Genomic DNA, 16,195 nt, shown 5'->3' on the forward strand with positions numbered 1-16,195 from the left:
ACACACACACACACACACACACACACACACACACACATACACACAATGGAGATACTCAGCCCAGAATAGTGCAACTTTTCAAGGAAGCCACCAAAATCACAGGCTCTCTTCTGCTTCAAGTCCTACTGCCCTTATCATGTGCCTTTCCTCCCACTGAACTAGCTTCAGAGATGGCAGCTCCATCTGAAGACAGCAGCTATACCTCCACCTCAAAATAGAAGCTCTCCATCAGGATGGCAGTTCTACCTCAGCATGACAGCTCTACCTCAAGATAGTAGCCCTACTTCAAGAGAGCAGCTCCATAAGGTCTGGAGAAATGCCTCAGCAGTTAAGTGTACTTGTTGATCATGTAGAGGACCTAGTTCAGGTCCCAGTACTCACATGGTGGCTAATAACCATCCTTAACTCCATTTCCAGAGGATCCAGTGTCCTCTTCTGGCCTCTTCTGGTAGTACATGCACACGGTACACCTACATACATGCAGGCAAAACACTCATACACATGAAATTTTAAATTTTTTTCTTTTAAAATGTGGTCACTCCCACTCAAGATAGCAGCTCTACCCGCAGGATGGCAGCTCTCCCTCAAGACAGGAGTTCTACCTCAAGATAGGAGTTCTACCTCAAGAGGGGAGTTCCACTTCCAGGCACAGCAGCTAATTTCCAAGCACAAAGAATGAGAACATGACCAGGAAGAAGTAGTGCTTAGTTTATCAGAAAAGCTAAACTTCCCAGAAGACCCCCAGGGAGCTTTTGCCTTGAAGAGCATGACTAATTCAGGGCCCAGAAACTCTGAGGATGGGCACATCTATACTGAAATTCAGTTCTAGCACAAGCAGAGTTTTGGCTTTATTGGTACAAAATAAGAAAAACCTCAATACTTGGTAAGCAACCAGCAATGTTTGCCATGGATGGAATTTCAACAGGGCGGGGTAGAAAGTGAAATGATCATTCAAGAGAAAAAGAGTCAGAATACATGAGTGAAAGCGACCAAATAAAGAAACAAAAAACATTTAGCTTTCTGAAGGAAAGAGAGGTGTTCACAAGTCTGTCTATCTTCCAGATGGCGCCGTTCTAGGGGTAGTATTAGATAAATTTAGAAGTGTGATTGAAGTCAGACCCGGAGGATGTTAAAGGCACCTGAACTTCATGCAATAGGCAAAGGAAAGCCACTGAAAATTCAAAAGCATTAAAGGGAAATCAAGAGATTGTCTACACAATGCCAATCTGTAACCTCAGGACACTGGTAAAGACACACTGAGATAATTTGTAAAAAGTGCTTTGCCCGGTTCCTGGAACAGAGAAGTGAACGGCATTATTACAGGATATACTAAACTGGCGAAAGGCCACAGGTGGGGAGCCAATTAAGAGGCTTTTGCAGCGCACAGAGAGGAAAAGCGGCCGGAAGCAAGCTGGATGAAAGGAAGGTTTTCATCATCCTAACAGCAAATGTGCAAAAGCCACTTGACAAGTGACGGATTGTGGCTCATATACTGCCAGGGAAGGGGAGATGGGATCAACGCTGTTTGTTCTCATCGGTGAGAGAAAGGCTGATGTCAGATGAATGAACTTTATGAATATATTAATTTGTGTTTTGTCCTAACTTAGGTAGAAAATACACGAAAGGTGTTTTCCCAGGGTCATACCAAGAACTCTTTGTGTTCTCAGCTTGGCCTTTCTGAACTGTAGACGTAGTTAACAGCTTTATGTTGTAGGGCCAAAAACACGAATTTAAAACACAAGATGCTGATGTGCTGGGGGGTTATTGGAAGGTTAGATCTATGGGGGAAAACGTGGGCTTGGAGTAGCAGCGGCTAAAAGACCAGTGAGAGAAGAAAGGAGACTCGGAATGTGCTGGGGTTCCAGGAGGTGCCAGTACCTCTGATCTCCTCCTGAAGTTCAACGAATGGGTCAAAGGATATTCTTCTGGGTAAATACCACACCAGGAGACCAAGGTTGTCAAAGCTGATATGTGGATGACAGGGCACAGAAGTCAGGCAGCAGATGTGGTCCTTGTAGGCAGAAGGGCTGTGGGGAAGCCCCAAGGTGACAGAGCAGGAGCATGTGTCTAATCCATGCCTCCTGAGGGATTCAAGGGTGGGGCTAAAGGGAATTCTTGTCCCTGTGATCAGCCGCAGCATCCTTCAAAGGGTACAGCATCCAAGCCAGACCTGAGAGGGTTCACTTTAGGAAATACGTTCCTATTTACCTCATGTCACCTGACAATGGAGCAGCCACCTTCAATCATATGGATTTTGAGTGCTTCAGAATGCCATCTTGTCTGCCCACCACCTGAAGAGCCAAGAATTCTAGCACAATGGAAAAGCGCACCCCCAAACCGCTATAATATTCTACCACTGACCAAACTGAGAAACTAGCCATTCCTAGCTCCTTACCTTGTCACCTCGCCAAGCTTTAAAGATGACAAGTATGAACAGTGATCTGACGTCAGGAGCCTGCAGGTCATGTCTGCTTCTATCAATGAAAACAGATTTGTGTTAGAGAGCCCAGATTTAAAATGTCATTTTGGGTTTTATAGTCAGGCTGTAAAACAAAACAGATTTATGAGATAAATAAAAGACAGTTCCTTTCCTTAGAGCCTGGTCACAAAAGCCTTTATTTGTCCTGTTACTATACCCTTTGGGGCCAGGCCCTTTGTCTGAGAGGAGAGCACATGACCTCCCACCCTACAGGAGAAGAGCAATAGCCTTCCTGCTGGTTCCTCGTTTTTCTATTGGGGTTGACTTAATTGGTTGCAAGCTGATTGGAGAAGAAGAGAGTGGGATTCTGACCTGGAGAGAACTGACTTCTGTTATGATTGAACAGCTGGGGAATGCTTTAGGGAGGGGAAATGCCTCGCCCCCACTGCGGGAGAGAGATCTCTTTAACCCACCTGCCCAGTACAAGGAACCTGAGCTGGAGCAAGCCATTTGTCCTGCAAATCAAAGCTTAGGAGCTGGTACCAGAGCTGCCCCGTTTGCTCTGCTCAATCCAAGTTTTTTGGTTCACTAATTGCATTTCCCTTTTATGCCCTCCATCCTCGATTCAGGCTGGCAGACAGGGGTGGCACTGGCAGCTCACTTCCATGTCTGAATTGGCTGCCAGACCTGCCGCAGTCAACTCTCTCTTGAACTCTCTGTGTGCTAGTTCAGAGAGCGCTGTTCTGCCATCGTCCCACCATGGTACTTCCAAATGGCTGCATATAATTGGGTTCAGAGGAGTTCAAAGCCATGCTCCAGCATCCTTGTATCAAAGCTCATTGAGCAACAGGGGAACCGTGTGCTGAAATGCAGGCATGGGGTGAGGGGAGTTATTAGAGGAATATACTCAAATCTGTCACGCTAGATTCCTAGATACACAACTGGTTTGGGGTTCAGCTTTTAAGAGTTCAGGTGTGGTCCCCAGGAGATGGCTCCTGTAATCGCTGTAAAAATATCTCATTTGTACTAATGTACTTAGCCTATTTCATAGCAAATCCTTGTGAGACTAATTTACATTTTTTTAAATGTCAAAGCTTCCTCCAGAGATTGTTCATTCATTATATTTATTTTCTTGGACATGATTTTAAGAAACCTTCCCCTAAAGAGCACAGAGCTGAACAGTTTCACAAGAGAGCTAAAGACAAATGGTCTAAGAGAAAGGATTGAGCTACTGTGACCCACATGTATTACTCTAAGCCCAAACTGATTTCATTAGTTCTTCATTCATGGACCATGAGCAGGAACAGCTTTCTGTCATCCAATGGGATGGACAACAGATTCCAATCAAGGCTAAATATTACACTCTGGGACATTCTGATCTTAGTGGCCCATATGTTGGGACCCTTAAGAACAGAAATCACGTCAAGAGAATGCTGTCAGGAGATTTGGAAGGGAAATTGGGAAGCATCTATCTCATGGGGATCTGAGAGCCATGAGATATGCCTTCATTTAATTAGAATGTTTTCCTGTATTTGTAATAATATCCCCAGCCTGTATCCTGAGACTGTCCCATTTCTCAGCATGCATCCTATCTACTTTCAGTATTTGGTATTAAAGGAATCCTAAATATCCTCTGAAAGTTCCCTGTGCATTGAATGAATATCCTGTTATGTAACTGATCAAGTTCATCTTCACTGAATGGTTTCAATGCCCAGAAAGTTACCTTCTTTGAAGACAACACTGTCTTTTGTGTAACATCCCAAATCATTATCCAATGTCTCCTTTCTGAAATTGAATTCTGCCCCTAGGATTATCACAGTTTCAGTGTATCTTTTAGAGCAAAAGACAATTATTTACTCTGGTTGTCACAAAGAGTAGCTCCTTCTGCTTAGGACAGCGTGAATTTTTGTTGCTTATTCATCACTCAATCATTCCATAAATATTTATTGAGCACTTACAACCTGCCAGATCTGGGCTTGCTGTAGGGCTTTGGTGGTGGGTATGCTGGTGCTCAAGTTATTTCTCCAGTTTCACTCAGGATTTGTCTTGTCACTTTAAAGTGACTTCCTGAAGCCAGGTGTGGTGGTGCAGGCCTTTAATCCCAGAACCCAGAGGCAGAAGCAGGTAGAGGGCTGTGAGATGGAGACTAGTCTGGTATATACATGGAGTTCCAGGCCAGTTGGGGCTACAGGGAGATCCTGTGTCAAAAGACAAGATCAACAACAGCAATGACAAAATCAAGCAACCAAATGAAGAAACAAGAGAAGAAAAAACAATAAAGTGGCCTTCTGAAAGAGGTCAAAACGGCGTAGTCCAAGGGCTAGTGAGATGGTGTAACAGGTAAAGGTACCTGCATCCAAGCCTGACGCCTGCAGGACATACATGGTAAGAGAAAAACGACTCCTGAAATTTGTCCTCTGACCTCCACATCCAAGCTGGGGCCCATGTCCCCACAGCCATCTATGTATTCCCTGACTATTTTTCCTTAGAACTTGTAAATAAAGTAACATTACTTTCTATTCATTTACCTACTGCCATCTCTTCCAGCAGAGGAAGAAAAGGTTCCCTGTGATCACTCTTGCCTTGGATTCCAACCCTCAACTATACTTTTTTTTTTTTTTTAATGCCTAAACATGGAGGAGGGTGACGCATGGTTTATATAATCTTTGTAAGCCTCATAGAATCCAGCACACAGCACATCCTGGGAAGTACAGCATTATGTTAAAATCAAGGCTGTGATATCAGAACTAGGGCGAAACTCTGATCTCATCAAAGTTTATTGGCACATGCGACTTAACTCTTAGGCATCTGCTTTCCTTTGTCTCTGTCATGGATACAAGGGGGTTTGAGACTACATATGTTTGACATGATGGTCTCACTTAGAAGATACTGAGGAAATATTATCTACCATTTTTATTTTAAACACAATAGTCTCTCACATCAAAAGAATATACAGAGAATTAGCAAATGTTATGTGGGTCATATACATATGACACATTAAAAATAAAGTGTAAGGGCTGGAGAGATGGCTCAGAGGATAAGAACACTGTTCTTGCAGAAGACCCAGGTTCAAATCCCAGCACCCACGTGGCAGCTAACAACCATCTGTAACTCCAGTCCCAGGGGATCCAACACCCTCTTCTGACCTCCTCAAGTACTGTACAACACGGGTGCACTTATATACATGCAGGGAATATGTGCATACACATAAAATAAAAATAAACAAAATATAAAAAAGAAATTGGAAAAAGAATCTGGGATAGCCTTAGATACCAGATAGAGAGAAACGGGAGAAGAAAACCAAAAAGGGCAACAAGAACCAGAAGATGGACAGTGAACGATCAGGGACATTAGAAGATAAACACTTTTGTTAGCAACAGATTTGAAAAGACAGAGCTAGATAAGTCACCAGAAGCCTGGGCTAAGAAAAGACTCAAGACTCAAGGGATTAACAAAGACCAAAGATGGAAAAAGCAATATCATCAGAGGGAGGGTAGCCAGGCCTCACAGGTAAAAAGAAAGGACGTTAGCTAAACTTGAATTTAAGGTAAACTAAAAATACTTTTATTACTATAAATATTTCCTGTGCAATGTTTAAGACATGTTTGTATGTTCCTCTAATTCAAATTTAATTAGACAGCCTCTATTTTGATAGCACCTCTGTCTAGAAATCTGGTTTATTCACTAGCCATTTGGTGGTTGTGGCAAAATCAGATCACCATGAATGAGTTGTGAGAAAAAGAAGTGAATGGGAGGGAATTGCAGCAACGAAGTAGAAAAAGCAAGATCAAATATGTCTGGAGATGTCAAGAGCCAGAGTTGACAACATGAAGCCAAAGCCAACAATCAGCGAGGGACTGGAGAGAGCAGGAAATGTCTGTCACCAAGAGCAAAGCAGATGCTTCACCCTAAAAGCTTCAGGGCATCTAGTATGGTCAGGGGCTTCCTTTTGAAATTCTAGCTCTCTCACCTTGATTCTTAGCGGTCCCCACCTTCCCTCTCCTAAGTGGAAACTAACACTATTCAAATAGGGTGTTATTCAAACAGGGAAGCTTTGGAAGAACCTACTGGGCAGGCTGTCCCTTGTGACATGGACAGACCAGGACATTATTTATGTATTGATAGACAGATAGATAGATGATGATAGATAGATAGATAGATAGATAGATAGATAGATAGATGATAGATAGATGATAGATTATATAGATACATAGATATATGATGATAGATGATAGATTAGATAGATGATAGATAGATAGATAGATGACAGATGATAGATGATAAATGATAATAGATAGATGATAGATACATGATGGATGATAGATAGATAATAGATCATATAGATACATAGATATATGATGATAGATGATAGATTAGATAGATAGATGATAGATAGATAGAGATAGATGGATAGATAGATAGATAGATGGGTAGATGATAGATGATAAATGATAGACAGAGACAGATAGATAGATTAGATAGATAGATAGATAGATAGATAGATAGATAGATAGATAGATGGATAGATAGATACTGCATGCCCACTATGCACTGGGAAATACTGAGGTGCTCAGCTCAGATATGTTTATGAAATGCAGACACCTGGATCCTGACCAGTCATAAGAACCCGTAATGGAATCAGAACATCTTCACTCCCATAAGCGCTTCAGATGGCTCCAAGTTTTTAGAATCAACACAACTTCTACTATTTCCTACCAACAGATAGGTCAGCATATTTGACTTAAGAAGAATAAATAAGAGCCAACAAAATGCTGATAGAAAAATGTGGAAAATTCAATGTCATGGGCAATGTTCGTAGGTAAAATTAAAGGGAGGTGCACAAGTGCTGTGGCTTGTAATTGGCTCATATCCGTTTCCTGTTTCAGAGTACAGCATTGTGTCCACCATCACATGCCATGTTGCAGACCCTGTGCCTCAAAAATGCCAGTTTATGGGTTGTCTATCTTTGCACTTGCAGGCATGCATTTGCTCCACGCATGTGTTGTGTACACACACCATTGCAGTGGAGGACTTGCAGGGACTTGGCAAGGACTCCCGTGACAATGCCATGTTGTGACAATGGGCTTCAATCTTGCCCACAGGAAGGTGTGGCTCTCCATCACCATGGCTGACTAAGGCTGATAAGCAGTCTTCACTCTATCTGCTGTAGACATAATTCCGTGCTGAAACGTCCCTTTATTTCTTAAGACTCATGAGACCTAGCTGCCAACAGAAGGTGTACTTGATTCACAGAGAAGCCGGGACACTACTCTGACACACCTGCCTTTCATGAACAAACACAAAAGCATGCTCCATCAACAGCACCAGCGTGAGACTCCCACACTCTTCCCCAGGGAAACGTGCTTATTCCCAGTTTCTCCCTGTGCAACGAAAAATCAGGAAGATGGTTTCACTCCCATTTTACAGATAAAATCGGAAGTAAAGAGAGGAATGGTAATTTTCCTTTCAAGGAACCAGAGGTAAAAATGAGTCATCACTGAAAAACTATTCACTTAGTTGCTTACTCAAGAGATTACATGTAAATCTTTTTCATGTCCCCTCCACTACCTTTCTACACAGAGCACCTCTCTTCCTTCCTAAGTTTCCCACTTGAGCTCCCAAATCTTGGATAACCAAAGTAAATAAGTCCACATCTAAAAGATGCGGTATGAAGTTATAATGAGGAATGGCCTACGATCTTTTCAGTGACAGGCAACATTCAAGTCCCAACCAGACAATCACACAACTGATGAGTCAGCTGATCTCTACAATAACATTCCACAAGAAATACCTCAGTTAGAATGTGTCCTATTCTATACAGCAAGAAATAGAGACACAAAAGGCAAGGTGTGCTTAGACCCAGAGGTGTCAGGGGCAGGGCCAAGAGGACTATAACTTGATCTCAGGTTCCTGCCACTAACATGGACTTTCTCAGTCTGCTGAGAGTTTTCATATTTGAAAGCCCTTCTCCATTAGTCTCTGTTATACAGATACAAGGCTTCTTTTATGGAAGTGTATCTGTCCCCTTCCCAATCTCAAATACTTTTCAGAACTGGACTTTTTTTTTTTTACTTTAAAAACCCCAAATTAGCTAAGGGTATAGATATTAGCTCAGTGACAGATAACGATTGTGGTAGTTTGAATACGTGTCCCCATAAGCTCCAAGTATTTGAACAGTTGTCTGCAGTTGGTGGCTATGTTCTGGGAAGTTTTAGGAGGTATAGCCTTGCCTGAAGAAAGCACATCACTGAAGGCTTTGACAGTACACAGCCAAGCCCTCTTCCAGTCTGTCCTTCTCTGCTTCCGGTGCCAGCTTACAGATGTGAGCCTTCAGATTTCTGCTCTGGCCACCTCTGCCACCACGCCTCCCCCACCATTATGAGCTCTTCCTCTGGAACCTTCCTTCCATAAGTTGCCTTGGTCATGGTATTTTATCACAGCAGCAGAAAAGTAACTAATACAGAGATCTTGCCTCTCAGAACCCTGCATTTGATACTCAGGACCACATAAATTTTCTAAATTGCCCCTCAAATTTAAATTCGCCAAGTCTGATGGCTGTGGAAAAGGCAAGAGTTATAGCCAAGTAGGAACATGAAACACTGTGTATCAAGCAAGTCCACATGATTAGAAGCCTAGATATTTTAGTTTCCTTGGGTATTTTTATAAGTAGAGTTTTTAACCCATAAGAAATATTCACACACACACACACACACACACACACACACACACACACACACACTCCCTCATAATAAATACAGAAACACACTGTTCCCAGAATCATTGGCTTGGCTGAAAAAAAAAATGATGATATTCTTAGTTCCTCGCATGGGGGGGTGGAAAGAACCACTGAACACTCCAGGCTTTTTATAGCCCTGGCTCCTGGGCAGCCTCTTGCTTCAGTAGCAGCTCTGGATAGCAAAGGAACCAAATAATGCTAATGGGGCAAACAGAATGTAATTGCTTATGTGTGCTGGTTATATCCTGAAACAAATTGTTTCTTAATGCTGAGGTCAGACAGGGTTTAATTAGGAGAAATACAATTGGTGTAAAATTCTGCAGCAGGCTGCTTGTTTGGTGTCATGCCAAGTCAACATCTAGTCTCTCCAAATGGAAATTTTCATTAGAGGCCATTGGCAGCCCTAGTTAGGCTGAGTTTCAACTTTTCCAAGTCTCCTGGTAGCGTAAACCTAAAACTCAGCATATCTATTGCCTAATAAAGAGCTGTCCCCTTTGCATTTACAAATACTTGAACATGTGCACACTGTCTCTCTCTGTTTTTCACATACCCAGCTGCCCCAGTTTCCCCACGAACTACACACACACATTTCCCACGGGAGCCAGATGAGCTAAAACAATCTTCTGTTCTCCTTGACTCCTGCCTCCCTGCCTTATTCCCACGCTAATAATACTTAATCTGGGATCAGCATATTATTACTTCAAAAACATTTTCACATGCACCAGTTCGTCCAATCTTCCCCATAATCTGAGCAGTTAGTGAGTTTTATATTTATACGTAGTGATTTGTCGAAGGTCAGATCTATGATGGGCTAAAAATAGGTGTCAGCTCCTGCTTGGGGGCTCTGGATTAGGCTAAACCACAGAAGTCAGTGCCTATACATGAATATGGAAAATCCCACGTTTGCTCATGTCTGCGAGCACCTGCATAACCCTCTCTGTGACCTTCTGCTTTTGGGTTCATTGCATGCAATAGCGATAAAGACACCAGAGGCAAAGGTGCTATTATTGAAAGCTGCACAAATGTCCCCAAGATTTCACAAACACCTTTTATTACACGTGCCCGTTTCTTCTGTCGTTCCCTACTTTCCACGGTCCTTATCCTCTACTCAGAAATCGACTAATGCCTGTGGCAGTAATACTGCTATTTACATTCATTTTAAGAGCGTGGATCTTCACACCTTCAAGGACAGGGTTTTATCGGTGTTTCTAATATAAATCTTGTGTCTCAAAAGTGTTTAATTTATTTGGAAAAAATCTACTTCTAGGCTGCTATTGTTTCTCTCTCTCCCTCTCTTTTTTTTTCCTTTCAGCTGAAGGCAGTTTTCATTACAGTGACAAAAACCCCACTATGTTAAAGAAAATTGCACAGAGAGACCCCCAAAATCCATCTACCCAACAAAAATCTAAGTCATTTTTCCCCTGCAGTATCATACCAGCAGTAACCGTCATGGGTTTAAAGACATATGGGACCAAGTTTTCATTTTTATATGTGATTCTGATTTGCTGAGACCCAGGCTCCTGGTGAGCCGAACTGCATTTCATTAAGGTGCTGGGCCTCTGGGCCTGAGGTAATGTGCCTGGTTAGGGTCAAGGTAAGAGCTCTGCACAGGGCAAGCAATTACTAAGACATCCTTCCTCCTCAGCCCTGCTGAGCCAAAAGGCCATGGGGAATCTCCCTGTAAGGGGTGGTTACTTGGCTACCCAAGATTTGATTCCAGAGAGACTGGGAGTTAGTGAAAAATTCTAGCATGCAATGTCTGGGGTGGATTTCCTGCTGATCTGCAGCTTCACTTTGTCCACCTCCACCTTTAGAACACAGCTGCCCTATTCTATACCAAGTTTCCACCACAGCTGCAAAGCACTCTTTAAGTTGGCTACCATACATTTTACATCCCTAGTATTTCATTTTTTTCCAGGGCTGGAGAGATGGTTAACAGTACTGTGTAAAGGTGAGGACCTGAGTCCAGATCCCAGTGTCCATGTGAAAATAGAACAAAGACATGGCCACATACAGGTGACTATAACCCCAGTGCTGTTCGGTGCCAAGACAGGATTGTTGGTACTTGCTGGCCACCAGCCTCACTCCAGACCCTGTCTCAAGGGAATAAAGTGGAGCGTGGTCAGACAGAGCAGTCAGAGTCTTCCTTTGGCCTCTGCATGTACACATGTGCATGTATACACATTCTCCCCCCCCCCACACACACATACACACACACACACACACAGAGAGAGAGAGAGAGACAGAGACAGAGACAGAGAGGGAATAAATTGTTCCTGTGCTATCATTGCTATAGTTAAGTCCTCTGTAATTACCATCCTAAAGTCATGTATTTGTTCCAATGCAGTTGATGTACTGGGGAACAATTTCAGCATGTACATGAACTCCACATTTGAAGTTTGGTCCCTGAGAAATAGAAACCACTTCCACCTGAACCGAGCTGCTTCAGGATGTATATGCCCTCACCTCAGACACCTTCCAGACACAGAGGATCCCAGCAAAAGGTAATCCATGAGGCTGTGTTTTATAACTCTTTCATATTTGAAAACTTTATGATAAAAATAAAGCTTTCCTTCAAACGGTTAAAAAAAATAGGCACACATTGACTATCTCAAACTTTCCTACATGCCCTGGTTTAAAATGCCAAGCAAGGGGTGAACAAAAGTGCTTTCTGTCCGTTCAAAGCCCTCCATGAAAATGGCTAGGTCTAAAACTAGCAGCGACTTCTGATGCCAGTGATAGTTTTCTGGTTTCAAAAGCACCATTACATGTTCAGATCCATAAGAGAACTCCCAGAAATGATACAGAAGTTAATTAAAGAAGGACATATCCTGCTTTAAATGTCCAGTTTTGATGCAACAGGTTATCTGTTACAGATGCTTTGGAAGGACTTTCATCTGAAAGACGGGAAAATAGGACCCAGGATCTGAAGCTGAAGGAGGTGGCTTGGCTGTGACATACAGTGCTGATGCTGAATAGAGAGCAATGAACTAAGCCAGGCTTGGTGGTGCGAGCCTTTAATCCTAGAGCATGGGAGGTAAAGGCAGACTGGTCTCATCAGGCCAGTCTGGTCTACATAGCAAGTTCCAGGTCAGCTGAGGCTACAAGGAGAACCTGTCTTAAAAAACAAAATAAAACAAACAGAACAAATCAAACAAACAAAAGCGAGTCACACTTCATGCATCTGGCCCCACATCTTTCTATCCTATTCAGGCAAGCTTCCCCCTCCCCTTCACATGACCTTCACTTCCACAAGCAAGCTTCTAGTTTTTGCATAAAAGGGACTTATCTATTATATGTATGTATTTATAAGCATTTAACATGTGAAACTGTGTTAAATTTTATTTTGATATATCAATGAAAAAACTTTTGAGTGTTTACTTTTCCAAAAGGCCTGTGGCTCTTCTGTGCAATATTGTATGATATGCTGATTATTTTAGGGACACATATGTCCAGTATAGCCAAAATGACTCTGTTTGATTATTATCTAGGTGTGGCCACTATCTTCACATATTTAAAATATAGGCTAGGCGTGCACAGAATGGATTTCTGCTCCTTTCCCTATAATCTGTTTCCCCTGTACTCCTTCCCCTCAATGATAATTGGTGGCTCTGCCCTTCGATTTGCTCAACCTGAAGACCCAGCGTTTATTCTCCGCTCCTCTCTTCACCTTACTACACACCCTGATGGCTCTGTTCTCAGAATCTATCCACCCGCCACCATTTCCACTCGTGACTGGATTACTCTAATGGCTTCTAAACTCATCTCCTTCCTCTTGTGCGTTAATCTACATTCCTCACCCAAGTCTATTTCAAGAGCAAGTACTGAAGTGCTCCTTTAAAAACATCAGATTATTTACTTTTTGGTACAAGACCTGCATGGCCCCCTGTCTCACCCCACTCCAGGCCCTTCCCCACATCTACATCTACCTTACCTTACCCTGGCTGTGCTTTATCGCATGCACAGCGAGGCCATTGTGATCCCTCACATGAATCAGGTATGGTCATTCCCCAAAGGCTTGCTCTGCCTGTCCCTTTTCTTTTTTTTTTTTTTTTTCTTAAGCTTTAATTTATTTTATGTGTCATACAATGCCCATAGAGATCAGAAGAGGGTGTTGGATCTCCTGGAATTGGAGTTATAGATGGTAGCTGCCATGTGAGTGCTGGGATTCGAACCTGCATTCTTTTCAAGAGCATCCAGCCGTCTCTCCAGCCCCTCAAAGGCTATTTCTTGATCTATAAAAATCAGAAGAAGCAATGTGTGGTAGTGCATGCCTTTAATCCCAGCATTTGGGAGGTAGGCAGAGGCAGGCAGCTGTCTGTAAGTTCTACATAGCAAGTTCCATGGTGGCTGGGGCTACAGGGAGACCCTGTTTCAAAAACACAATAAAAGAACAAAAATTATAACAAGTGGGGTCAGCACCATGCACAAGCGTTGTAGTAGCATGACCACTTAGTGCGGTGGCTGCCATGTGGATTTGTGCTGTTCAACTCAGTTTCCTATTTCCTTGTTTTCCAATTTCTAGTTTATAAGAAGCTCCAGAAAGAAGATGCATTCCAGAGGCAAGAATGGATCAGGAAACAAGGTAAAAATAGACAATGTGTTAAAAAACACCTTTACCTGTTCCCCTTTCTTAAAATGGGATTCTCCAAGGCACCTACATGGCTGGCTCATTGATGCCAGGTTTATATATCCCCCTCTTAGAACTTTATGTAAATGTAAACCCCTCCAGCAGTGCTATCAATTCCCTCCCCTGCCTTGTTAATCTAAATAGCATTATAACTTCTGTTTGTTTGTTTTTTTGTCTGTTTGTTTGTTTGTTTTAATCAATTTCTTGTTTAGTTTTACCCTTTTCCTACAGGGAATACAAATCCCCCAAGGATATGGGTCTTTTGTCTGTATTACTTACTGTTGTATCCCTAGTTCTTAGAACAATGCCTGGCACCTAGTATGTAGTTGATGAACAATTTCATTTGTTGAATAAGTGAAATAGAAGTTGTTCTCGTCAAGTGTGGTGGTGTATGCCTTTAATCCCAGCACTCAGGAGGCAGAGGCAGGTGGATCCCTGTGAGTTCAAGGCCAGCCTGGTCTACATTGTGAGTTCCAGGCCAGCTGGAGCTACAGAGAGACCCTGTTTCAAAAAGAAAAAGAAAAAAGTTATTCTCTGCATGTAAGGTAAAATAGAGGCAGGTGGATCTCTATGAGTTCAAGGCCAGCCTGGTCTACATAGTGAGTTCCAGGCCAGCTGGGACTACAGGGAGGCCCTGTCTCAAAAAGACCAAAAAAAAAAATAGAGGAATAAGAGCTGCCATGTGGCTCTCTGTAAAAATTAATAATTCAATGCACCCATGCCTGTGTTGCATGAAAAGAAAAAGTTCTCTGTCACTGGCTGTGTCTTGGGGAGGGGTTTGCCCACTATAAATGCATATTTCAGTGAGAAGATGGACCCAACACACAGTACCCAAGGCTGTGAGTGGTGTCTAAGGTCTTTTCCTACACTGAAAGTTCATAATTATCCTTCTTAAAAAATTTATTTATTATTTTTTTATTTTATGTGTATGAGTGTATTGCTTGCATGTAGATAGGTGCACCTGTGTCATGCAATGTCCATGGAGGTCAGAGGAGTTGGATCCCCTGGAACTGGAGTTACAAATGGTTGTTGGCTGCCATGTGGGTATTGGGAATTGAACCCCGGTACTCTGCAAGAACAGCCAGTGCTCTTAACCACTGAGCCATCTCCCAGCCCCAGAAAGTCCATAATTTTTGCTATTCCTATTGAATTCCCTACCATTGTACTTTTTATCAGAAAGAGCTAGAACAATCCTGTTTTTCTTTTAGTCATTTAGTGGTTAAAAGTAGTTCCTGTTATCATAAAAATTATACCACACATGAATTTCAACTAATCCACTTATAGGTTGTCTATCCCATCTGCCTCAGAGGACTATGGGGAACATCAAATAGGATGTTTATGAAATGGTTTTGGGAGAATGACTCACTCAGCAGAAATATAACACACAGATGTAGAAACAAAAAAAGGCACCTGTAAAGTTAGTGTGTCCAAACTTTAATATCTTATTTTTAATATATGTAACTTCTTTGTAGAACACTGCAGAATGAAGTCTCCATTTTCAGGGTGTTGGGGGACAATTACACTATTTCTTTCATATCAAACCTGTGCTAGGAAAAAATAGTTCATTTATTATTATTATTTTTATTTTATGTGCATGTGTGTATTGCCTGTATGTAGGTAAGTGCACCTGTGTCATGCAATGCCCATGGAGGACAGAAGAGGCCACATCGGATCCCCTGGAAGTTACAGGCAGTTGTTAGCTGCCACATGGGTGCTGGGATTCAAACCCGCGTCTTCTGCAAGAACAACCAGCGAGCCATCTCTCCATCCCCAAAATTCATTATTTTTTAAAGGAACTACTTCTTGTGTTCCTTGAGGTCTGAATGTTTGTGATGGTAATCTGTCCCTGTTATCATAAACAATCTTTCACATGACTTAATGTTCCTCAGTTTAAGATGAATAAAATACTAATTTCAATTTTGATGCAATGTATCAAGATTTTCAAACTTACCTCCACTTGGGGGGGGGTCCTTTTGGAAAAATCTCCAGAGGTTGGGAGATGGCTACATGGGTAAAGTCCTCTAGCCACACAAGCATGAGGACCAGGGTTCGATCTCCAGCACCCACAAAAAGCCAAGTGGACTTGGTGTCCCACCTGTAATTCCAGCACATGGGAAGCAAGGGAATCTCTGGAGCAAGCTGTCTAGTAGTCTAGCTGAATGGGTAAGTGGATTCAAGTGAGAGCCGCTCTCCATTCATAAGGTGGACAGTGATGAAGAAATCCACCCCCAATCCCATACATGCCTGCCCCTACCCACAGCCCTCCCACACCCTCATGAAAAAAAAAAGAAACTTTGGTAAGATATGCTAGATATTCTGAGATCCAACCAAACTAGGAAAACTCATAGGTCTGAAAAAATCTGGCTGGGCATTTTTACTTTACTTTAAGTTAGTCTGCAGGGTAGTAAGG

The sequence above is a fragment of the Nannospalax galili genome, unplaced genomic scaffold (genome assembly GCF_000622305.1).
Source record: "Nannospalax galili isolate Female #2095 unplaced genomic scaffold, S.galili_v1.0 scaffold211, whole genome shotgun sequence".
NCBI classification, from domain to species: Eukaryota; Metazoa; Chordata; class Mammalia; order Rodentia; family Spalacidae; genus Nannospalax; species Nannospalax galili.